At 44.7% G+C, this 24,472-nt stretch overlaps 1 protein-coding gene across 2 annotated transcripts in view; it reads right to left on the bottom strand.

Annotated features, from left to right (window-relative positions):
• Positions 1-24,472, bottom strand: part of FGF12 (fibroblast growth factor 12) — a 229,301-nt gene that overhangs the window by 168,849 nt on the left and 35,980 nt on the right. The window lies entirely within an intron of this gene.

Genomic DNA, 24,472 nt, shown 5'->3' with positions numbered 1-24,472 from the left:
ACCGAGTTTAGTGTGCAATGACCCCAGGTTCCACAATAACCCTGTGCTGTGAGCATGCCCTGAACACCAGCCCTCAGTGCATTCACATCATGCAGTGGAGAAGCCACAGGCTGAGATGGATCACACCCAAAGAGTTCTTCTAATGCATTAAAATATTTTTGTCTTAAATTGAACCCACCTCATGTACTGAGAGTTCGGTCTCTTCTTTTTCTAGCTGATTTTGATATAACTTTCCAACTGATAAAAACTGTGATATGAAATGTTGTAAATGAAGATTTTTAAGAGAAAGTGGGGCAGAAAAAGACCCAAATCCAACATTTGAGGATAAAACACACTGGCTACATCCATATAGCTTAACACAGTCTCAAAGACAGGCAAAAGGCTCTGCAACACTTAAAACATGAGTTACAGTTTAGCCTCTGACTGCCCAGGAATACTGTGCAGTCTGACACACCACGTGATGGGCATAATACTGACCCAGAGCACCCATGGAAAAGCACCTCCTGGTTGCACTGCGTTCACAGGGAAGTCAGTCCCAGACCCCACACCTACATGAATAAACTGTGTGAAAAGTCCCTCCACACCTCCCACTATCCCTCTTCCCCAGGTCCCAGTTTTACTTAACAAGGTTTTCCAGAACATTATCTTTTCCAGTATCTGCTTGTACAAGCAACAACTTTCTTATATTTTCCTATTCAAGGCTGAACTTCAAAGAGCAAGGGCTCCTCTTTCATAATGCATCATCTTCATGAACAGACCCAACAAGGTCTCAATGAAAAACCACAAGCTTTTATTCATACCCATCAACCTACCAACACACACACAGAGAATAACCACAGGAATAAAGAGCTTGCCACTCTTGAAACCTTCCTGAGTGCCTTCTGGAGATGTAGCACACTCCCTTATACCATCAGTGGTCTTCAAAACACAGCATAAATTATTTGGCATGTGAGACAATGGGGATGGCATCTTCAGAAACAGATGTTCAAAGTGATTAGGGAAAGCTGATGGAGCATGACAGCCATGGAGATTTTCTTTCTGCTTCTCAGTGGAGACAGAATGAATTGACTTGTCCTAGTGTAGTACCACAGTCAGTCCAAAACATTACACCTAGAAATGTTTTTTTATGCTGTATGCTTTGCATACAGAAAGAGAGCATAGAAACCACACCAAAAAAAGTTAACGATTTTATGGCCCCAACTCAAACTTTTTTTTTTTTCCTCCAGCAGACGTAAGCATGCAAAGTGGGATCCCAATTTAGCCAAGAGCCAACCTTGGCATCAGGCTAGTGCTGATACAGCCATATGGTTCGAAAGATTTTTCTCTCCTGCTAGCTAACACCTCACATCTTGTAAACAATGTGTCTTACGACCATTATCAGCATCAATTATAAAAGGCATCTGCCTTCAATGACAGAGAACTGGAACCAGTATGATAAGGTGCTAGGCTGCCTGTGCTTACTGCAGTTCCCACTACTCACTGATGAGAGAGCACCAGCACATTTTAAAGGAGCTACTTACACAACTCTGCTGCTGGCAGTGAGGTGCAGGGTAGAGAGGTGTGACTGAGCTGCAAGAGAAAGAGGGGGAAAGGAAGGGATGCAGCATTTGGGAGCAGCAGGGGAAAAGTGAGAGGGGATTTAGGCACAGGGAAAATATGGGATTAGGGATGCAGAGACACCCCATACGCTTTCCTGGCTTGCTTCAGCAGCCACCCTGCCTGCCCAGCACAGCCAAGGAGAGGTTCCCTGAAGCCAAACCTGCCCGGGTGTCTACAGCGCAAAAGTAACCATTGGTGCAGACCCGCAGAGTGCAGTGACTGATGCTCACACAAATGTCACTGGGATGCTTCTAGGTACAAAAGCACGTCCAAAGCCAAATGGCCATGTCTGCGCAGCACCATGCCAAGCTTTATCCCTGCTGCCCCGCACACAGCCACCCCAGTGACTGCACCTGAGGCACAGTTACCCTGCAAACTGGATAAAGTGATCACAGATAATCCAAACTTCTGAAATGAAATTTCAGAAAGAGAAAGTAAGCAAAGCCATTACAAATATGATGGTGAGTGAAGCCCACAGACAACTGCTATGGCCCCAAAATATCAAGTGCTCTGTCCCACATACCCACAAGCATGGATTAGGCTCACCATAAATGCTTAAAAACCTTCAGAAAAAAACCCAAGCAGGTTACTACCATGGAAAGCTGTTCCAGAATGTTGTCCTTTTCCTCATCACAAACTCATTGCTAACTTCAAGCTTAAATCCATTAATGTAATCCCAATACTGGCACAATACAAGGCCTTATACCTCCTGCAGATAATTGTCAAGACTCATAAATAGTAAGAGACATGAATGTGCTCCCACTGGCAAAGGAAACACTCGCTCTACAGCACACATGACATGTTGCTACCTCTGGGGAAGGGAAAGGTTGAGGTAGGGGCAGCTGTAAGGTCGCACTGGGAAACTGTTGCTGTCTGATAACTGAGGTAACAGAAACTTGATGTATATCTGATTCAATCTACCAAAGCAGTGGGTGCTAACAGGAATCCCTGCTGGCAGGCACAGCAGAGAGGACAAGCGTCAGCAAACAGGTAGGTTCAAGAAAGGTCTCATCCCAAGAGATAGCTCAGGTGCAGGCTGTGCATCACCTGCTGTCAGTCCAGTGTCACAGCAGTAGGACACAAAGCCCCAGGACCATCAATCTACATCTCTTTCTAGCCCACGCTAGCCTAGGCTGGAGAATGAATGACTGTTCTTTGAATTTTGGGCTCCACAAAGCATGAAGGTTTACAGCAAGTGAAAGGGAAACCATGATACCTATAACTTCTTCCTGCATTGCAGAATCACATTCGCATCTCCACTTCCAAAACCTAAAAATCAAAGCCACAGTCTGGCGAGTATCTGCCTTGATTTTCAAACATAGGGCAGAGAACTGCCACCAAGCTACAAAAAAAGCAATGGCCTTCTGAGTGGATGCCACAGGCTAAGTTAATTGAGCTGCAGATTACACAGATGAGCACACAAGGGTAGATCTTATACCAGTAGATTTCACCATCTGAATGGCAATCTCAGAGTCTTGGAGGGCGCGTGAATCCAGCTCTGCAATAATGATCCTGTGCAGGACTCAGCAGGTCAAGGCCATTAGGAACCTGGACACTGGAGTCCCTGGCATGTGGTTCAGCCTCTGACATCTGCAACACACAGTTAGATTGCTCACAAGGTAAACTTTGTAAAATTTATGAACCTTGCAGAATGACAGAGATCTACCACTGCAGTAACAACTTCTCCTCAGTTTTTGTATTTGCAGAGATGAGTATTTTCATCAATGGGAATTTTAGCTGAAATTTTGATATAGGTAAGCCACATACTTCTCCACACAAAGCAAATAGGTACAAGTCATAACTACGTACATATCCTAAATGTGGCAACACCATCACATGCTTAGTCACATGTGCCACTTTCAAAGGAACACTATATTCTTGTCTTATAAATATATTTACAGAATTGGTGGAAGGTTTCCATCTGAAGTTTTTGTGCAGGCATTTTTTTCCACCCAGCTCCAACAATTTAACTTATTTTTTAAAATTATTTTAAAATTACTTTCTACTTAGACAGGGAGCAGGCATTACAGAAGCGCATCATCCTCTGGAGACTTTCCCTCCAAACGGGTTTCAGAATCAAGGAAAACAGTGACTAAAGGCTGCAAGACTACTTTTCCATGAGTACTGCCCAGCTCCTAGCACTTAAGCCACGTCACTCCTAGACACAGTAGGACTACAGCATTAACAGCAGATAGAAGATTTAAGGGAGCACAAGTTCTGAGGTGTATCCCAGGAGGCTCAGAAATTGCCTTGCCATTTCACAACACTATGCAGAGTGAGGACAAAGGAATGGAGAGATGACAGACCGAGACACACTTTGGTGCAAAGTGGGACAGACCAATAACTGGCACCACTAATTGCCATTTCCCAGGTAGGGGCTTGGGCAGCCCTTAGAAACATCACAAGCAGCTTGAATTGCTTTATTGATATTTAGCCTTCCTTCACCCTTGGTGATTTATACAAATAAGAAATTAGAAGAAGGAAGGAAAGGCAGCAATAACAGGAAGAAAGAGAAGGATAATTAGCACTGTCAGGATTGAGAAGATCAGTAGGGTCCTGGTGATGAGGGAAAAGACAAGAGGAAAGAAAGGGACTGACAGGCACTTAGTATTTCAAGCACAGAAAGCTTCTTACAGCTAGGGATGCCAAATCGAGACTTGCTTATTATTATGACTATGACAAAGCAGAAAAAAACAGAACACACATTGATTAAAGCAGCAGGCACCTCCCTTGGATGTCGAGACTCAGCAAGGGGCCGCAGCTTCCCAAGGAGGCAAGCATTTAGATTTCAGCTATTCCGAGACATGGACCATATGTTGGGGCCATCTGGAGGCTGCTTTATTTGATGGATGTCGGATGCCTCCAAAGACACCAGGGAAGGGAGCTGAAATATTGGTAACTGATTGATGCTGAGGGCACTTAACTAAAGATGACCCCACTTCTTTAAAATTCACACCTGCTCTACAGAAACAGCTCAGAAATAGTCGTCCCTGTGGAGATGATAGCTTCTATAGCTTTCAGAAAGCAGTGGCTTCTGACGAAGCACGCAGTCACCATTTAACTGACACAGGTGGTGAATTTGGTGGGCTGGCCTTAGCTGTGCTCTCAGCCAGCGGCCAACAGCTGGCCCATGGCACCAGCTTCAGCACCAGACCTGAACTGCCACTGCATCATCAAAAGATGTGTTGTGTCAATGGATAAAGCTTATGACACCAAAGGTCCTCCATGCCTTTGGAGATCTCCCTGCTCTTTCAGCACCTCTTGAAAAGGCTTACCAGGAAGAGAAGCTCTTGCCGAGACACCGTCACAGTGCAATGCACAGAAGCAGAGGAGAAGACACCCATGCAGTGACTCCTGGCTAACAGCTTCACAACACAGCTCATAAGGGACATTTTTCTTTCATCCTCAGAAGATAAGATGCCAGGACCCCGATACTGACAGGTCAGATAGTGAAGGACAAATCATGCCCCTGTCCAAGCCATAGCAAAACCTTTTTTTGCAGTAAAGAAAAAAAAAAAAAAAAAAAAAAGAGGCAACAAAAAACCAAAATACAAACACTCTTGAAGGCAGGTAGTGTTTCTTTTTGTCTGAACATGCTTCATGTTGAGCAGGCACCAGAAGTATCTAAGTTATAAAGGCCAGCATCCACTTATCCAACCATAACTAGGCCTTTTGCTGAGACCTGTGCAGAGAATCCTGTTTTGTGTCACACTAGCAGCAGGTGGAAGAGAGCATGGAGAGCTCTGTCTGTCTGTGTGCAAACAGAGAACAAGCAAAAGAACCCAATAAACACAACTCTAAGAGCAGCTTTCTGAAAGCAGCTCAACATACCACCCTGCACTTTGTCCTTGCCTGGAAAAACGACAGTAAATGCTTTTTCTTCCCCAGCATTCAACAAGAGAGCTTGGGAAATCATCTGAATACAAATGCTCATTACCCTCAGCATACGGAGATCTCCATGACTCACATCCAAGGAGAGGGTGTAAAACATACTGCCGTTTTACAGGTCTTCCCAAGAACCTCTCCCCCAGCTTGCCGCACTGTCTTAATAATCTCTGGGATCGCTGTGTGTGGTGCACCGAATTGCCAAATATAAGCCCCAGGGCTTGGCTATGTGATGCCACCCTGCTTTGTGTTTTGCTTCTCAAGGAAAAGAGGGACCCTGTCTGAGGAAACGAGCTGTGAGGCTGTCAGCACACTCACTGCTATGGCCTGAGCCCGAGAGGCTGCACGCAGGCTTCGTACGCTGCTTGGGCTGAGCTGCAAGATTTCTGATGCCTCAGTTCCCCAGCGTGGCTCCGGAGATTGGGAGCTGTCTGACAAATCCCCATTTCTCTTGGCTGTTGCTGAACAGTGAGGCACAAATCCTTTGTGAGGGCAAAGTGGACCAGGTAATGAAGCTGTGACAATTAACACTGGCTAAGAGTTGGCCTTTACTTTGCAGTGTCATAGGGATGTGGTTCTGGAAAGGATCTGGGGACAGGAGGATGCTGTTGGGGGACTTTGCCACTTATTGCTTGCCCACAGAGGACCTCAGCTAGCTGTGCAGTGGAAGTCAAGCAGGTGCCATCATAAGCACAGATTACATCCCACTGGATGTCTTCATTAGCAGACAGCAAAAGGATGCCCCCTTAAACATCTGGAGCTCAAAGTAGAACAGAATAAATGCAGAGCGAGAGAGTCCTTCCATCCCTCATCCCCACTTGGGCTGCAGCTTGCGCTTTGTATCGTCAACCCAGACAAGGACTGGGATTTGGTAAGTCAAATGACAAGAAAGTACAGAGGAAGGGTTATAAATATGCATCAGAGTCTCAAGCTGGAGATCAAGGGCAATTTTATGAGAAAATCTTTTTAGGATCAAAAAAAGTGGTGGTGAGGGTGTATGTGAATGTGTAAAGCTCCCTAATGGCAAGCACATGATCTTGTCCTTTCTCCTGGATAGAAGGAATGGAGAGCCTTGTGACTGCAACCCGACACAGGAACTCTGGAAGCTTAAATCTCCCTTTGTCTTCTCCAGGTTAGGCTTTTTGGGATGGAGGCTGTCCTTCGCACGCAATTGTTCACCCGGTAAAATCTCAAAGGAACCTACTGCAGTTACAAACTAGAGCGATAACACAGGTTTGGATGTAGCTGCATGCCTCCATCAGGTAACCACAATCCCATGCTGTGCATGGAAAACAAGCATCCATCAATAAGTGATCACTCCAGGGATACCCAGCACTAGTACTGAGGAAATAACACACTGAAACATGACCAACCCAGATATTTCTAAATAGGCACTTCTTAATCGAGTACTGAAAAACTTGAAAATAAAAAGCACAGAAAGAGTCTTTCTGGGATAATTTACTTGAACAGACTTTTGGTTGGTCAGCAGATCAAATGGTGATTTATTTCTCCTTGGTCTGGGAAACAAAGAATCAGCACAAAAGGTATAAACTGATAGTAGTGCTTAGACTTAATCTACTAACAGAACAGAGAGATGTTGTTCCACTTGCCAGAAGTATTCCACTTGGCGACATCAGCTACCAGGAAACACATCCGCTCCAAAAAAACTAAGCTAGTGTTGCAAGTGTAAGAGCTATCCAGAGCACTGCAATGCACAGGAGGGAATGCAGAACAAGAGATGCTGCACTCATTTCCATGGTGCTGGGCCTGCTACTTTTCTAGCTCAGCATTATGAGTCAGTGTCTGCTTTATCTTTGCAAGTAGTTGTCCCGTTTCTGCATACTTGAAAAACAACTAGCTTGGAGGAATGCATGGGCTGGTTTTCCTAATGAGGAAAATAAGGCACAAGGCAGAGAGTCCTACTCAGCCAGAAACTCTCCATGCTTTGTATCTGTTCACGACAACCATGCGTTAGCATCAAGATGGAGCACTCGCCTGGCTCACTGAATTATTGACAGATTTGGGTCTTGGATTTCTTACAAGTCTCCCCCCTGAGCCTCTCAGTGCTCCAGCAGCACCTAGGCCAGGTGAGACCACATGTGCACACAGCAGCAGTGCAAGGAGGGTCGATCCAGCTGTTGTTCTCAAGACTGAATTGTTATCCCTTATCATCCACGAGAACAAACGACTCTCTAGCATATGTGGGTATTATTGGGCCCATATGTTAAAACAAAGAGTATCTGTCTCACTTCTGCAAAATCCTTTCATCCAGACACTCTGAAAATGGTGCATCTGGTCGTCTTCCCATTGCAAGAAGAGCCATTAATTTCAGTAGGTGCAGGAACAAAATCCATTAAAGCTTACTGCATACCAGTACAATTATCTCCATTAGTGGGGAGGTAAACTGAGACACAGAGGACACATTTTCTTCCAAGGTCATACAGTAAATCTACTGCATAGCAGAAAACAGAAGTCAGTGCTTCTCATTTGCAGCCCCGGCTTTGACCATAATTACAAGAGAGAGATGAAATTTGGCTCCCGTTCTAGAGGTTGGGGAAGTTCAGGACCCTGAGTCTATTCTTGGCTGTTGCTTCCTGCTTCAACATGTGACTTTGGATAGGTCAGATTTTGATGCCTGTTCATTTGGAGTGACTGGCCGTGCTTAGGTTGCCCATATATGCAGGATGTATCCATTAATAATGGGTTAGGCACTTTGTATGCAAATATAAGCATTTTGTGCAGAGTGTGTGTGTCACATTCTGATACTGTCATCTTCTGGTGACAATTAGTTCTTTGTCTGCCGCACCCCACCACAGAGCAGTAACAGCAGCGTCCCTCACTTAGCAGATACCCTAATGACAGAGATAAGTTCAGGTAAACCAAGGAAACCTCAAGAACACAAATCCCCTTATACCTCTCACTATGCACCGAGGAACATGCACACCAATGCAAGGAACAACCTTCCTATTTCTGCCCAGCTGACCCACGCCAAACCATCTCCAGCCCTGTGAGAGGCACCATGCCTCAAAGGGTCCTCCTCGGCCAGGGACCATTCTGCTGTTACCAGGAGCTGCTTAGAAAAAATGGCACTGCTGGAAAACACCACCTCATTCAAAGTGAACTGTTTCAGTGGAAATGCTGTTAAAAATGAAGCTTGTAGTTTAAACACACCCACCCACCCTTCAACAACCCCAAACAACAATAAAAACCCATAAAAAAATAAAACCCAGGGAGAGGGGATGCTCAGGTTCCCTTCTGCAGGACTGCCTGTTCAGAGTCCTTGGAGCAGCACTTGGATGCGTCACCTGCACAGCCTCTCAGGGGGGTTTACAAAAGAGTTTGCAAAGTTTCAGATACAGACAACACGCACTAAATCTTGACGTGTCTGCTGGCTGGTTTTGGGGGGAATTTTCTGGTTTTTTGGTTTTGTTCTTTTGTTTTGATTGTTGGTTTGTGGGGGTTTTGTTTGTTTTGTGGTTTTTTTTTTTTAACAAGACAAACCTCATGTTTCTGTCCAGGCAGTAGGTCAGCTCAGCTGCTCTGCATCAGGCAACATAGTGAGCATCAGATGCCCAGCAGCACCAGGGGGAGAGAAGATGATGAGACAGGTTTAACTGCACACACCTTTCTGTGAGACTTGTTCTAAATGCCCATAAGGTCACATACACACCCTTGGAAGATAATGGTCAATATTAACTCCTGTTTCACAGGAAACGAACCTCATCCTCACAGCAAGGATAAGGCAAATTTTGAAGGCATAGCTTTTCTTGTCCCCCAGTTCTGGAGATGTTTTCCCAGCTGACTGCTGTATTTTCCCAGCTGCTGAGCAAACTCCAGTTGAAATGAATAGGCTTTGGAGCATCCAACAAAAGTCAGCACAGGGGGAACCTTGACCCTGGAAAACTCAGTTGTAATTTTTGCCTTTGAACACCCCTAGAGCTGGGACTGCATTGGTAGTACTTAGAATTGCAATGTCCCCATTAAACCTGCCAAAGCCACACAGTGAATGAATAAGGCCACTATTGTTATCTGTTGGGGTACTCTACATAATGCAGACCAAGACATAGTCCTGAACCAATTTCTGCCAAAGCTGGAGCAGAAAAACCTTCAATCTTGATTTTAACATTTCAAGTGATGAAGAGTTCACCATAATCCTCAGTATCAGATACTGTTTCCATGACTAATTAGCTTCACAGTTAAACTTCAATTTATTTCTGGTCAGAACGTGCCCACCTTTCATTTCCAGCCACTGGATCTTGCTGTACATTAAATAGCTGTTCTCCATCTAGATACCAGATGGATCAATTCACTGTTGATTAATCAAATTCCTGGAGCCTGTCATTATAAGTAGTGTTTTCTGGTCATGTACAAGTTATTCTCTGACTTATCTCCAATATGTTGTTCCCCCCGCCCCCCCCCCCCCCCCCCCCAAAAAAAAAAAAAATAATATTATTACAGGTATCAGAAACTGCCTCAGGTATTTTACAAGAGATTGCACCAGTCCTAATTTCAGAGAAAATATAATCACCTTCCTACTACTCCAGCTTTCTGTGTCTGCCCTTCCATGGGCAGCATTTGCTTGTGTTTAGCTACCAGCAAGGAGCTCCCCTGGCTGAGTCTTCGCTGCTGGGGAGGCAGTGACACCCCTATTGCACCCGTAAGCACGGGCATGATGGATGGGAACAGGGAGTGCTCAGATTGAGTCCTAAGAGCTCCAGTTCAGCTGACTAGTCAATGGTCCTGAACCTTTTTAGACTTGCTGCTTCTCAGAAATAGGCCACCCTCCCAGTTCTCTGTACCCAAATGCCTGCTTTTACAAGTAACACTTTACATACCATTTGCTTGTGCTAATTCACCAAGCAACTTGATGGCTCTCCATGAATGATATGTCCTCAGCTTCCTTACCCTTCTTCCACGTCACTTATCATCGAGCAGTGAACAGTTATGAGCTGACCTCAGACAAACCCCACTAAAAAGCCCCAAGAGCTGAACCCAGTGTCCCGAACTGCAGTTTGCTACTCCAGCAGCCACATCATGGTCCCGCTTGTAATTCTGAAGAATGGACTCAATCCTTTCATAAATTAAGTTATTACTTTTCAAGACTGCTATAATAATGATACTTAACATTCCTGGAGCAATTCACATTTTCAAAGCACTGCAAAAATGTTAATTAACAGCATGCTTACACCAGCTTCAGGAACCAGTCACCTCAAAACTGCTGCTCTGCTGCTTCATTTACATCTACACTCCTTCCAAAAAAGTATCAGAAATCATTTAACTGCCATGTTATCCTTGGTAATCTTTTATTCTACCAATTATTTGAGCTTAATTTATGGTTCAGTAACAAAGTGGAGCTAAGGATATTAACGCAAGCCCTAATAAATTCATCCAATTTCTACCGTCTATTAAAAGACCAGAGAAAAACTTGCAATACAAGTCCCAGCCTTCACTGAATGTGTTGCACAGTGCTATGTTTCCCATGCAATTCATAGATGCAAAGGAGCCTGACTTGTAACTATATCCCAGCATTTCCAAAATTCACGCTATTTTCTCCTTGCACAGTTCAGCTGTAATGACCTTTGAAACTCACTGTAATGGTGCCTTATATCGAAAGAGACTGGCACAAAACCACAAAAGATCATCTATTTATAAGAGACAAACATCCACAGGTACTGGCTGACACATTTTATGTGGCATATAACACTCCTACTTCAGGGAATAAGCCAAATATTGGAGGCTGGGAAGACACTTTTCCTACAGAAGCACTGATCTGCTGCTGCTTTGCGAGGTCCCTGTGAAGCGCTGGCCCTTGAACACAGTCAGACAGATAATGGACAAAACCAACCATAAATCTCAGCTAGCGTGATAGCTTCCACTAGTTGGCATTTGCCAGGTTCATAGCTGGATCTGAACTTCACAAACCTTTCAGGGTATTTGGATCCAAATGTTTCTATATTCTTCTACCTCTCTGGAGGCTGGCAGAGCTAAACAGGCACTTTAAGAAGTGCTGGCACAAGAGTTGAAAGTGAAATCACCAAAAAAAGTCTCCTGCCATAGACCTGGATACACAACATCCAGAAGAAAGGTTGCCAGTGACTTTTGAAGCCTAATTTCATCCATTACTGAAAGCAATACACAGCAGAAAGCAGCTTATACAGTGCCCTGCTGAGCATCATCTGTTTAGTGTGTATACTGCATTTTTTTAAAAATGTGTGAAAAATGAAAAACTATTTAAGTCCAAATGCTGAATTTGCAGACTCCAACCTTATGCCAGACAAGATGTTGATCTTTAAGCTTGTCAACCTGAAAGTCTTTTATATTTAAAGAAAGTGGCTTGCTTGCGTTAGAGCGTTCGAGTGAGATGAAGTCCATCTGGAACAGGTACAGAGCAGGGTCAGCAGGATCGGCCGGTGAACGGAGCTGTGCACGACAAAGACTGAAGCAGCTTGGCCCATTTAAACCTAGCAAAACCAAATGCAAGAGGGAATATGATCACCCCTGAGGTATTTATAGGACAGCATTGGAGCCCAGTGCAGATAAATATGGCCAAGAATACACATAACCTAGAAATTGGAAAGGTTTGATCGGTACAGGGAGGCTTTGAAACAGTTTCCCAGCAGAAAAACAGCTTTTAAGAGGGCACTTGAAGTTCATTAACGTGGCATACAACATGGTTTTCAGCAATGGGAGGAAGCCAGGCCAGCTGGCCAGGGAGGTCTTTGCCTCTCCTTCTCTAGTATAAAGCAGGCTGTTAAAGGCAGAGGGGGATTTTAATCAGTCACTTCTCTCCAAATATGCTTCAGTTTCCTAACTATGGGCCAGCTGCTGTCTAAACACTTCCTCCCTGTTTTGGAACACAAAGTACCTTGATGGAAATTCACATCAATGTTTCTCTTGAGATAATAACTGCTGCTCCCTATTAGGGTTTCTTACAGATTTACTCTTGCTAAATGCCCACTCAGCTCAGCAAAGGTTTGACAGGAAAAAGAACAAACCAGGAACTCAGGAATTTGATTAACAGAGAGCTAGAGCCAAAACCTGCCAGCTTCAAGTAAAAGCCAGCGCTAGGGCTTGCACGCATACACGTAGGAGTAAACTTTACTTATGTAAAAGCTCAGCTGTCCTCAATCCTGTGCAGGGAAAAAAAAAAAAAGAAAAGAAAAAAAAAAAAAGAACGCCACTGCATCAGTTAGCAGTATTTGTAGGCTCTGGGCAACATTCAGGCAGCCAGCAGCAAAGCAACCACGGTTAAGGAAATAGTCTGCAGCAAGAAGAGGCGAACCAGCCTTCTGCTGCAGGAATGAAGCAAAGACTCAGCTATGACACTGTCCTTGCCCATGGACCACTTCACCTCTCGCTCAGGTCAGATGTTAAAGCACCACTTCAGTCTACCAAGAACTCCCCAAGAGAGAGGACACCAGCTGTACAGTACGTGACAGATGTCTGAGCATGCAAGCAGTCATATTTTCTACTTAAGAGCTTGTGAGATAAGGGATCTTCCGCTTCAAGACATGCTTTCGCACTATGTTTATTCCCTGTGCCTCCTCAGGAAACAATTCTGAACACCTGGATCTCAAAATCCCAAATATCCACTGCAATTGATCTCACCGCACAGCAGGCTGCACTTGTGGAGAACATTTAAACCATCACACAGCTCCATCACGATTCTCCGTAAGAGAAGCCAGATTGGGACAAAACCAGGTTAACTGGGGACAGAGTGAACTGAGAAAGAAATTTATTTGACCACTGACGTAGCCTGTGGGACTTGTGCTGAGAAACTAAAGCATTACCTATTACATCCAGAAAGAAATTTCTCTGAAAAAATGCCAGGGGCAACATGATCCGACTACTCTCTTTACAACTAGCAACTCGCTGGTGCTCGTTCCCTCTGTAAAGTCTGCCCCACTTTCCCAGACAAGTACAGACAGAAAACTGACTTCTCTATCACATTTATGATGACCTAAAGAAAGCGTGCTTGACCCCAGGCAGTCTAACTTATTCATAAGATTGCCTCATACCACATATCACAGCTATGATTTATTTATAAAGCATACTTGATCTGCCATGCTTCCAAAATATGTTCCGTTTCACTCTGAAACGTCTGTTTATTGGAAATCAATACATATAATAATTGCCCTGTACATGTCTATGGAAATTCTATTATGCTCCATTGAGACGTTTGTAGGTTTATGTTAACACCTGCACCATGGTTTAAGGAGGGAAAGAGAAGCAACTACAGGCTTGACGAGCCTGTTGGGTGAGTACTACCAGCATTTGGTTTCTCCCACTTGAGGGACATAACGTTTTTCCTCAGTAGGAGACCTGGGATGAGCTCACAACACGGATGGCTGGGAGCAATGGGCTGGGCCATGCACTGAAATGCTGTAGATACACTACTAGATCAGACTGGTGCTCAGATGGGCCAGCAGTCTAAAGATTATATAAATTATAATATTACTTTTACAAAACAAGCCTTTATGCTATTGGCTTCACTGACCCTTTGCTTTTCCCCATTTTCCTGTGTATATACCATAGCTCTTGAACTCCAGGAACAAATAAGCCTGAGACAATACATGTGCAATGAGAAAAAAATATTTGGTTTTACATCACCCTTGGGTAAGGAACCACTACTGAACAAACTGGTCAGAAACCATTCATCCCAACAGAGTTACCCATTAAGGACAGGACCAAGGAACCCAAACACCACCAAAGCCACTGAATCACCACGCTCAGGGCAGCAAGCAACTATTATACTTAACATATCACAGCGCCTTGGCTTGGCCTGATGTAGGGGTCAGCCAGAGACTTTCATCTTTTATTTTTCCCTGTCCCTCTCAAGAAACAAATTCTTTAAAATTATTAATTGTCCTCAGTGGTAATTAATTATCCCCAAATAGTAAACTGAAATGACAGACTGATATTTCTACTTGAATCCTCAGGGGAAAATCTGCTTGTCTTGCTATGCTCTCTAAACCTGACAAAGTTAAAAATAGGAAGTTTAATATGCAGTCTGTAGGACTTTTTCTGCCTGTAGGGCAATCCCAAGGGATGTCTCAGTTCAACTGCAAGCTCAAAGTCCTGCTGTCCTAGAGAAGGCAGTGACATTTATTTCCTTCCTATGCAGCCCATGCTCAGTGAAACACTAGCAAGAATCAAAGAACTTTGTCAATTAATTCAACTGAAGATACGTTGCAGCAAAAGCTTTTAAACGTGCAAGTCACCAATGAAGCCAGCTTAGAGCTTCGCGCTAGAAACAGTATGAGGGAAAACCAGAGATTTTAGCTTGCAGCGACTGCACGGCAGCAGCAATCATATCTATAGATGAGAGGCAACTGAGGGGGCAAGGTACAAACATATATTCATGTTTCTGCTATTTATTAGCCTTAGTGCGTTGGAAGCTGTAACTTGGGGGACAAATCGGTCTTGTCTTAAAGTGATCTTCCAGCTCAGGTTTCTAGCCTTGAGATAGGTCCGTATTAGTCACCTTTCCCACACAGATAAAAAAATCAAGACTATTGAGCAAGTATTTGGGTTAATTCATAATCAGTTGTCCATTCAAAGTAAAATTTGTTACAAGCTCATTTTATCAATGTTTTTGTAAAAGAAACACTGAAATGCCCCATTCTCCTCTGTTTCATTAATAAAGCAACATCTTGGAGTAAAAATGGGAAAATTCCCAAAGGATTAGTCTAACTTTGTCTCCCTACTGAACTGGCAGTGTATTTCCCTAGGACAATTCTAATGAGTAAACAAATACTGAAAGTGAACCAAGCCTTCACTCAGCATTAAATCCCAGCGGGCTGTCAAAGCCAGGATGGTTGTCAGGTGTTCTTTAAAGTCATGAGCTTGTTTAGGGAAGATCTGTTTTCAGAGAAGAGGAAAAAAGTCTTTTTCTAGAGCATCTTAAGTGACAGTGCCTGTGTCTCCCTGGTATTTGCACAGCTATGCTAGAAAAACCCAAGCCCTGCCACGGGCAGGCTCCCCAGGCTGCAGATCAACAGCACCAGCACCTCCAGTTCCTCCTGGGAGGCTGGTTCAAGTCTGGCAGGGTTTGTCACAACTGCCATGACTTTTGGCCCAAGTGAACAGGTCCAGGAAGATCTGACCCATCTGCCAGACCTCCCGCAGCACTGTGCAGGTTTTATAAGTCCTCCCAGAACACGGAGCAACAAGAAACAAAGTGCGTGACACAGACACATGACAGGTTTGGAAACAGCAATCCCTCTACCAGCCAGGGTTGTTTACAGGGATTTTTCCCTCCCTATTATTCACAGTATCCTAAAATCCCATTACCCTCAACCATGGCACAGCGGTTCTTTAGGGTAACGATACAAATTTTTGCCGTAACGGTGTTAAGTTTATACCTGTAGCCATTTGAGGTAAAAATTTCACCTGACTCCCTTAAGTAAAAGAGCTCCCCAACACCAGCACGCAGATATTTCTCCCACCCAGCTTTCCACAGCCTGCTTGTAGCTGTGGCAAGGGTGTTGCTGCAAGCTGTTTAACACTGATGATCTTTGTGGCATCTGCAGCAACCCTGCTTTGTCAGAATGAAAAAATATTGCCACACTTTTTGCTCCTGCCACAGGGCATGGATACACTTGCTTGAGAAACGTGGCTGGCTTTCAGCATCGTCACACATGCCCCTGCACAGTCTGGATAAAAGCTTGACTATAACAGCAAACGCAGGCTCTGAGCAGGCTGAGTTTAAGCCACAGCACAGTTTGCAATGTTTATTTCCCTGGGAGGATGGGACCCCAGCCCAGCCACAGCACCCTGTGTGAGAGCATCCAACAACATGCTGTCCCATATGCCATCTCCCACGGGTGCGCTGGAGCTGCTCCAACAGCACTGCAGAGCTGCATGCCCATGTCCAGCCCAACACATGCCTCAGCCACACTGAAAGTGCAAATGCACAATTATACAATGGCAAAATCAGCCGCAATGGAGACACTGTGTAGCACTGACACCCCCCACCCACCCACCCCCGGCACATCCAGTGCAGCCCCCTCCCTTTTCCCTCACCCTGCTCAGCTTCCAGCCCTGCAGCTCTGGTGCCCAGCTGTGTTTCCCCAGCTGCACTAGCCGGGAAGCCTGCAAGGCCAACCCGGCTGCAGCCCCTCCAAGCAGAAGGTGACCCCTCCTACTCTAACTTGTGCTGCTCCATCCTCTGCATTAACCCCTTTCTGGAAACACGAGGTTACAGACTTGACCTGTGCTTCCAAGTTTGCATTGTTGTTTTTCCCCCCCATCGCCTAAAACGAAAGCAGCACTCAGAGGTACAAGCCTTCTGGTGAAGTTTACAGGCTGCCTACTACATGATAAATTGTCTGTGCACTCCTCAACCTCGTTTCATTTCAAAACGGCACCACGCTTGCCAGCAAACTTTTTCTGCTTTCTTTAAGCTGATTAACAAGCTGATGGGTAACACAACTTTTGTGCCCACGGGTAAGAAATTAGTCTTTTTACTAATCAGAAAACATACAGCCCCCCAAGCTTTTACTACATGTGTGCCTTTCCAGGGACATCATGCTACTACTACCAGAACCCTTGTAAGCAACAAGTAAGTTTTTTGTTTTGGTTACACATTAAGGCAGAAAACATAAAAGCAAAAGTGAGGAAAAAGAACAATCTTGCAAAGAAAGTGTAATTTGTTCTGCTTAAATAGCTCTGCTTATGATACAAACACCAGGCTACTGCAAAAGCTGTGTCTTGGTGCAAATGCTGCTTTGCTCTTCTTCCATCCAAATGATCCAAGCTACACAGCACACATGCAAATAAATATGCAGGGACACCTTTTGGGAGGTGGTATCTTGTAGCAAAGACAGAGAGGAGATCCATATCCCAGCTACAGACACTCAGCACCTTGACTACATTCAGCCTGGAAACCTTTGAAATAATCAAATTCCAGCCCAGGTTTCAAACCCACCGAGCCCCAAGTCCCTGCGTCTGGTGCTGGAGGTGCCTTGCATTCACAGACTTTTGCAGGGGGATTTGCAGTAAACCTCAGCAATAAACACAGCTCAAATCAGTGGCTACTTTTGAAAACCTGGCTGCAAAAGCCTCATTGCAGGTCACTGCCCACACGACTGCCAGAGCTCAGCAGAATCCTTGAACTAGCCAGAAGCTGCTGTTGTCCCTCATAAGCCCAGCAGCAGCAGCTCTGCACCATTTACTGTGTATCTCCTTCAGCCACTGCCAAATAGGGCACTTTGGGGGCAATTATTTTAAGTGTCATTGTTTTCTGGGCATTAACATATGCTCCAGTCAAACCCTTTATTCATCACTGCCAGATGATGAGCCTTGTTACCGTCCAAATTAAAGAGTCTTGAAAGCACTGCCTTAATTTACGACCAGAAGAAGGTAAACAAATTTTAATAAATACAAGGAACTGAAAACCTGTCAAAATCCCTTTTATGGTAAGCATAGCTGACATGGCTTTCAGGTCTCTAAGAAACACTGACTCCCTTGAACTGAGCCAAGCAGTTGGAATGGGACATGGACAGGCCCCTACTGCTGCTCTCCCAGGAAGGGACAACAAGGTCTCCTTGGATTCACAGGTCTTCCTCACCATTCCTCAGGTCTGCAAAGGAAAGCTTTATCAAGTTAGCTTTTTCTCGGTGGGAGATGAGCTTGCTGATCTGGGTATGGTAGCAAATCCTCAACAGAGATGATATAACTTTAAATCACTACCACTAGCTGGAAGCATCAGAACTTCCAGATGACTGAGGTTATTTTATCAGCTGGGCTAAAAGTGCTAGAGGAAACGGAGACATCCTCCCTTTCCCAGAGCAGCCTTTTTTAATGCTTAAGTTCAACAATGCGAAGCCTTTTTGCAGAAATCAGATTTGCAGGATCCAAGTGCCTCATCTCCGATCAGCTGGCAAAGTTCACCGAAGGCCCTGGGAATCATCCCCCAAGCGACAAGACCAAGTTCTGCACGCGATTACATTTGCATGCACGTGAAAAGGCTCACAAACCACCACAGCTAATGTCAACCTAAAAGAAGGAAATCTAGTTAATAGCACGTTAAGAAGTTAAATTCCATTATTAATGAAAATGTTTCCAGCAGAGCAATTATGCAGCACCCTTAGAGAAAGTCATCAGGAGACAGAGCATTAGAAGGAGCAGAGCCGGTGATAGGATGTTTGTATATGGGAACTGGCTGAATTGCTGCCATCCTGTGTCTACCATAACCTCTTCAGGTAGAAAATACGATTGCAAGCATGACTTGTGTAGCTAATTACCGATCTACAGCAGCAGGCTAATAAAAGGCTGTACGTAGGGGAAAAAAGACATTTGGTGCTTACAGAATTTAAATTCTCCACTCTGGGGGGATGTGGGATAAATAAACCAACTCCATGCAAAATTCTAAGTGCTGAGAAAGAAAAATTCCACAGTGGAGGCTGAAAAACAATTTTGGGTTAATTAACAACCATGAGTCAAAGCCTGCCTGACAGTATGAGCAGGGAGAGACGAAGCAGCCTCCCCGAGGTAAGCCTGCGCAGCAGCTCTCCCCCCGGCTCTCTGCTACCTGCAGGCTCGTGCATTTTGCCAAAAAGCAGCTAGAAGTGGCATACACACTGAATTCCTAAGCAATTCTTTATTCAGTATCCCTCTTTCAGGGAGAACAGTGAGACACTGGACGCATCTAGTTGAACACTTAGACATCACTTTGTGTTCATTTCACAATGAAATGTTTACAGAATTGTCACCATACTTCAGCAGGAAGAAACACTTCCCACTGGTGACACCACATGTTGCCCCTTCTCTTCTGTCTTTCTTGGGTGTCCAGACAAAACCAAAGTCTCCATCATCAGGTGCCAAAATAAGTACAAGTTCCCACTATCGGACCAGAATAAAACCATCATTTTCATGTGGGACAACTACATGCAAATAAATAACTGGCATTGGGTAGCTGTAGCAAAACCACTCTCTATGAGCAAGGTATGGTAAAAGCTGGCTTTGCAGTTGTTTGATTTTCACACTAATGAACAAGTTAAAATTTATTTCTATCATCTTTATCATTCATAGTGGCAGGCAGCTGAGGAAGCACTTGCATTTTTCATGCATCAGCTTATAGGCACGTATGCAGTTTTTATGGCTAAGCATTATGTCTCCTACTGTTACTTGTGATCCAGACCAGCTTCATGTTCCGCCCCCCCCCCCCCCCCCCCCCCCAATGTGAAGAGTCTAGCTTTAAACAGTTTTTGTCAAGCAGGTTGTGAAAAAAATTGAAATAACCACAGTAAATTAATTGGCAGAGACAGAGAAGCTCCCTGGTGTGTTACAAAATGATGAAAAGACTACAAAACTTCCTAGAGGACGAGAAAGATGTATACAACACACACATGACCAGGTATTCCTCAGCCTTGTATCCTACAAAGGTGGTTGTCAAAGCTACAGTCCTGCAGGTTTTCAGACTGACCTTAGAGCAAGTGCAAAATAAGAGATGTGCATGGAGAAGCCTGCCAGTCAGAAGGAGAACCACCACCCTGCTCTGAATCACAGCTCCCATTGTGCAGTAGCCCTTGCAGTCACCTGCCACTCACTTTGCTGAAGCGCAGACTCTGGTCTCTGACCCAGCAATGTTTCCCCTGCAGTGGCAAAAGCAGCAGGAAGGCAGGACCAGGGGGGTTCAGGTCTCTGCTTCTTTCAAGATGACCCCTGAAATGCTGAGCTCGGGATGTTATTAGCATTAGCAAGCAAGGAAGCCAGCCAAGATCAAAATGTGTTTTATCTTTCCATCAGTAATTGAAGTGGGCCAGCGTTCCACAGCACGTTGTGCCAATATTTCTTCGAACGTCAAACAGGCATACATCTTTCAAACTCAGGTTGTAGAGTGAACAGGCCAAATGGTGCAGCTTCCAGATTCCAACTTCAAGCACTGCTTAAGATAGTGACCAGTTATTTACTCTACGTTACATGCACAAAATTTTCCCACTCTGGACCGATTTTCACCATCGAGATGATCAAACAGGCTACTTGAATGAAATTCAAACAAAGAGGAAGCCCAAGTCGCTCTGTGATGGTTTAACACAGATGAACAATGAAGGCACCAGGACAGTCCCAGCTACATGCACTGTTTGCAATCTGGAGAGACCAAAGCCCAAGTTGACTGCTTCAGAAAGATAAACCACTCCTCAGATCAAGATATCAAAAAAAGAAACAAGCAATCTTCATATCAATATATGAGACTAGGGTTTTTGGGTTCTCTTCCAACCCATGGGGATGGCACAGGATACAGAAAGGACTCCTCTAGGTATGCGGGTGCATCTGTGAGACCATCACAATCTTTCACAAATAGGTTGCTCAGGATGGTGCTTCTGCTGAACAATTCAGTGCACAGACCCCACCCCCAGTCATGTTCCTTGCCTGTATCTGGTCCTGAGGAGAGGACTCCTCAGGGGCTGCAGCTTACTGCTATCTCCCGTAGTTGTAAGGCCATCAAACCGACTGGCAGCCTGTAAATACACCTCTCCAGCAACTAGTGCTACTTCTGCTGGCAACACACTCTTCGCAAAAGCCCCTTACATGTTTGCTGGCCCGGAGCAAAGCAGATGCTGAGCAGCACTCCAGCACCTGAAAAAGGAGATATTTCCACCACGGCCATCAAGGACACAGCTTTCCTCTGCCTGGCAGCTTGCATCAGCCCAAGCAAAGGGGGTTTTGCACGTACATCAAAGGAGAAGCAGGAGAGTCCTCCATAGGTTACATGCTCTGAAAAAGTCTATTGAGGCAGCCCTCAGCCACGTGAGCTTTAAAGACATATCAGAAGTGCTGGTGCTCAGAGGCTACAGTCCATCTATCATGTACTAAATTGTTAGCGCCATTTGTCTCCACAGAACTGTCACCTCATGTTGTAAGAGCAAAATAGCCAGGTAATACAAGTCTTTTTGACTGCTTGTAGTCTGCAGTAAAAGTCCACATTTATGAATTCAAGATCTTGAACAAAATTATTAAGCCCTTAATTGCCCTGTCCATTCCTGAAGAAAAAGAAAAGTGACTTTCATTTCTGCAAAAACAACAGAAAGCTGTTCACTTGAGATGTTTATTTTGTTTTAAAGGGCTGGGTTTAGGTTTATATTTTTTTTTGACTTCTCCGTTATAGTACATTTTTCTTTAATTAGTTTAGCTCAACCAACAAAGAGCAGGAGTTCAGCAACAAAAGGGTCTGCACATAAAAGCATATGAAATTGCTGGCTAGCTAATACAGTCTAAATAGACACTGCAATCTGCCTGTCAGACTTATTAGAGGCTAGTATTGTGTTTGGTATATTACATTATCATTATTGTATTTTCCAGGAGAATGAATTATCCACTGGTAATGGTTTCATATGGGTAAATGAGGCTGCTAGGTTCGCTTCATTAGCATCTTTTCTGCAGCCACCAGCATTTGAATTAGAGATTTTCCTGGACCATACAAAGGAGCAAGTGTTTACTCAAGTGTCTTACCAGCCTGCCAGCACAAGCACCTCTGCACCCAGCAGTCCCTGCCTCCACTGGGGCTTGCAGAAGGTACAGAAACAGGGCAGGTGTAATACAGAACTGAGAACAGAGCAGCTCCTGACAGAGGTGGGATTCAATCCCCATGTGTAGTGTTCTCTCCTGACTGCATACTATAAGGGACCTCTGACCAGAACAGCGATGTTTCACATGTTCAGCTCTTCAATAAGAAACACCCTTTGAAGCAGATCAAAGCGGATTCCAAGGATTTTTCAGATGCTGTTAGCCACACTAACTGCCCCGTCTGTGAGCACTTCTGGGAGTTCCCACCTAAATCTCACACCTAAACTCACTTCTGCCCTCAATCCCAGCCACGGGGCAGGCAGAGCTCCTGCTGCCTGTGCCCAAGGCCCATTTCAGATGAACAAGGTGGGCAGCGCAGGACTATGGGGAATCCTCCCAGGCCCTGGGGAGCACAGCCCTGTGATATTCAGGGCTGGCATTACCTTTCTGTCCTCCTGAATCATCAGCCTTTCACAAGCGCTGCACAGTCCCCATGCCATCACCCATGCCTCCCTCCAGCGTCAAAGCTCAGTCATTTTCACAACCCCAAAACCCTGCACAGCCAACAGCATGAGGCAGGGTGCAGGCAGGACAGGTCTGAGTGCTCAGCACTGGAATCAGCTGCGCTGAAATAATGTGGGCAAACAGAGCAAATAGAGGGGCAAAGAAAAATGGTTCTATCTCCTCTAACGGTTTGGCTAGCAGTGGCTGAGGAGAGGGGACATCCTTCTGTTCAGGCTTTGTCCTCATCTCCAAGACTTCCTCCATGCTGAGCCATTGAGCTTGTATGAAGAATATGCAACATTGAAGTCAATGATGGGACTGGATAGAGAGAAGGGTCATATGTTGTGACGGGATATGATGTCATGCAAAAGCACATTATGTGAGATCCAATAGGCTGATGGTAGGAACACGAACATGGACATATGGCAAAATCCAGCTCCTGGAATGACTTATCAGACAAAAATAATTTTAAAGGATATTTTAAATTCATTGCTTTAAACTCCCTTCTGCTCTATTAGTGAGGTGGTTGGTTGGCTATATCACTAGATTCGAAAATGGAAATCCTTTCATGTACAGAACACGTAAAATAGTGCTAGTTGTGACTGAGGAAGCCCCTTTTATGATGTCTTTTTAAAAAGGCAATATATGTTTGGGTAAGTAGCTGGTGTATTCCCAAGGAAAGTTTATTTCACCAGCACTCACCATATCATCAGCTAATTACAGAAGCACTGCAGTTATCTGTGGTGTAGCTGTAATTGTAGCCGGTGCACACAAAGCACAAAGGAGCAATAGCCATAGCAGCTTTTCACTACCACTTCACAGGAGATGTTCTCAAAGAGCACTGCAGTTATTTGCACCTACACCTTCACAGCTCCACAATTTATCAGTCATTTCAGAGTCATGGAAATCCAGGGAGAGATGAAGTGAGGCATGAAAGACTCGGGAGAACTCCCTGTATTCAGAGAAGGTTTCACTCCTGCTTGGATAGAGCACTAAGCTCTCAAATTCCACTAGCCTTGAACAGACAGCTGGGCTGCGAATTGTACAAGCAAATCAGCTGGTCTTTAATTCTAAAAAAAAAAAAAAAAAATAATTCAAAGAATGCCTTAAGTAGCCAGAAAGCCCCTATATTTAAAGGTTTCAGCTTTAGAAACAACTTTGGGAGCAGGGGAGGGAGGCTCTGTACAGCAGGTCCATGTATCTAATAAGGCAATAATTAATCATGCTTTTCATCTGGGGAGCAGTACTCTGGGCTAAAAGCATCCTTAAACCTACAGACACAAAATAAAACCATCTTAGCATAGGGAACAGATCTCCAATTTCTGTCAGCAGTAGTGAGGGCAGATGTCTCTTCTCTATCACCCTTTAGCTCAAGAATCCACCTTTCTCCAACAGATTTAGATCTCTAAGAACACTTGGTTTCAGCTCCAAACTGAATCCTGAGTCTTCTAACAGTTAAAGCACTGAGATTTATGAGATGATTAAGAGCCTTTCCAAGTCCAAAATTCAGGTAGTTACACCGTGGCAGGCTGCTCCACTACAAAGCTCTAAAGGCAAAGCCAGTTTCAGCTCCAGCTTCCAAAGAACAGCATGTACTCAGGAAAGATGCTGCACCCTGCAAGGTCTGTCTGCCACAGCACCTTCAAGAAGTCACAACTACAGTCACATGCAAGCAGCATCTGATGAACTTGACCCTTTATAGCTCTGACAGCCTCAGTAACTGCGACATCTCCAGACAAGCTGTGCAGTACTCTAAGCACAGCTCAGCCACTGTATGCCAGCACCGGCAACGGGGGCTCCTGCTCATGCGAACCGGACCATCTTATAGTAAGTGCTCCTGAATCGAGCAGATACAAGAGTATTTGCCAACCTTAACCTGGGGAGGGATGAGTTGAAAGCTCAGTGACAACAAAGCGCACACCTCCGAGGATGATGCAGGCTTGGTGCCACTGGTATCACGGCAGCATGCTGCATC

This window comes from Falco naumanni, chromosome 13 (genome assembly GCF_017639655.2).
Source record: "Falco naumanni isolate bFalNau1 chromosome 13, bFalNau1.pat, whole genome shotgun sequence".
Classification (NCBI taxonomy): domain Eukaryota; kingdom Metazoa; phylum Chordata; class Aves; order Falconiformes; family Falconidae; genus Falco; species Falco naumanni.
The sequence above is the reverse complement of the archived record's forward strand: the minus strand, read 5'-3'. Positions and strand labels throughout refer to the sequence as shown.